The following is a 2,515-nucleotide window of genomic DNA, read 5'->3' on the forward strand; positions in this document are numbered from 1 at the left end:
AGAGCATCCCCAAGTAGCAGCTGCCCCTGCGTGGCACAAGGTGGTGGCCCTGCACCGGCCTGCATGTGGACAAGAGCCTGTCAGTAGGGGGCGATGATTGATGTGGCATCTTAGTTGTGGAGTTTGTAGGTAATGTTTAGAATTTGATAAATTTTGACCCAGACGCCAGCATGCAATGGCCTACTCGTTTTGAATGACACTACAATAGTTTGTTGTACATACACTGTTAAGCAGACGGTGCGTATTTTTTTAAATAGCTTCTTGTCAATGCGATGTAACCTGATGCAGTATATTTCAGTGCAGTAATTAAATTTTGTTAATATGCCTGTCAATAATTTAGAATTAATACTTGTCCGATTGTGTGCGTACATGTAACATTTTGTCTATAAGGGTCAAACATTGAATAAGTGATATTTGGACAAAGTGTGTGTTTTGGAAGTAACCTGTACCGATAACTCGGGTGAGACTCATTGTTCTTGTGATACAGGTCAAAGGGTATTTTTGTGTTTTCAGGAAGCATCTCCCTCTGGAGCAACTCATCGTCTTTGAAATAAGGAGCATACTCTGATCATTAATCAGTTACATGGCACACCGCTTAAAAGTTACACGTAGAGGAGGAGGTTCATTCTCTACAACACGAATTGCAGTTTTGTCTTACGTGATGACGTAGATTTTGTCGAACTAGGACATGAAATGCCCCTTGCTGATTCACGTCTGGATGTTCACGACCAAGGGTTGAAGCGAACCTGACCACCTGCGGCGCCCCTCAACCATTTGCGGCCTTGGGCCAGGAAAGTCACGAAAAAAATTGCACACGAACGACGCCTCCACGCAAGCTCCCGATGCTCCGTCTTGAAGTTTGAAAATGAAACAACTTTTAATTGTATTATGTCTTGAATTGTATAATTGTATTTCTTCATTAAAAGCTTATTAATTGAAAACGACATTTCGTGTGAATTTTCTCTCGTCGTTAAGTAGACAATGGCCTTGCCGGGGGTTCGGTTCGATGCGGACTTTCACCTGGTTGGGATTGCGGGATCGAGATAAGGTGACACGGAGCTGCTGGCCATCTGCAGATCGATTCCAACGTTATCGAGCGTCTGTCCCTGCGACTCCGTCGTTGGTACAGGGGTGCGTGTCTCCGTTGTGGAGTTTCTGGATAATGTTTGGAATTAACCCAATTTTGACCGTGACAACAACATGCAATGTGCGTTGTGAATGACACAACGTTATGTTTTACATCTGCCGTTCAGCAGACTGCGCATATTGTGGTGAATGTTACTGGGGTAGCCAGGTGTGCCTGTCGGATTTTAACCCTGAACCTCTGCAATAAATAGAGAATGTGCTACCACATTCTTGGTTCTTTCGGTAAAGTCACGTAAATAGAAAACAAAAAACAAGAAAATTTGAAAATAATAAATTGATGAAAAGATGCCCATTGGTCGACTGAGATGACTGTGCCCCCCACAGTGTACACACACACAGTGTACACACACACAGTGTACACACACACAGTGCACACACAGTGTACACACACACAGTGCACACACAGTGTACACACACACAGTGTACACACACAGTGTACACACACACAGTGTACACACACAGTGCACACACACACAGTGCACACACACAGTGTACACACACTGTGTACGTGTACACACACAGTGTACACACACAGTGTACATTCACTGTACACACACACAGTGTACACACACACACAGTCTGTACATGTACACACACACAGTGTACACACACACTGTACACACACAGTGTGTACGTGTACACACACAGTGCACACACACAGCGTGTACGTACACAGTGTGTACACACACAGTGTGTACACAATAATTTAAGTTTATATATTTTGGTATACCCCTGTGAGCCATTCGGCTCTTGAATCAAGTGCAACCACCACAAACACGAACAAGAAACACATCTTAAAGTGACTTTGTGTGACTCTGAAAACAGAAAAAGAAACACATCTTAAAGTGAATAAAAAACTGCAAAATATTCCTGAAAAAAGCACCGTACACCAACGCTGTGTGCTAAAAATCCCAGTGGGATGCAATGTCCACGTTGTTGTTGTTGCTGAGTTCAAGGGAGGGAGCAATGGAAAATGAATCTAAATCAACTTAAACTCCAACCCCGCTCTGTGACGTCACTACTCAGCACACCTCATCGGCGTGAAACGCCAGGGGGAGGTGTACCTCGCTAGGGACGTCATGTCACCAAGGTATTCACCCCACCCCGTCTACCGCGCCCTTGAGCGTGACGTCACCTTTGCCTGGGTCAACTTCCGTTATTTGTTCAAGTACAATCCTTATTTGGGAAAAGCTACGCCCGGTGACTTGCGGTTCATTAACATAATGTATTCGTGAAGGCCGTCGCGAGTTTATTGCGACGGGTTTCAGCACCCACGCCCCATCCCTCCACGTATGGGCCGGGCTCATTAACATAATTTATTTAAATTAGGACCCGCTCGCTGCGGGAGGGGAGTGTTCTTGTACCACCT

Source organism: Petromyzon marinus, unplaced genomic scaffold (genome assembly GCF_048934315.1).
Source record: "Petromyzon marinus isolate PM22_M1 ecotype Great Lakes invasive population unplaced genomic scaffold, UKy_Petmar_22M1.pri1.0 PM_G_Scaffold_44, whole genome shotgun sequence".
Lineage (NCBI taxonomy): Eukaryota > Metazoa > Chordata > Hyperoartia > Petromyzontiformes > Petromyzontidae > Petromyzon > Petromyzon marinus.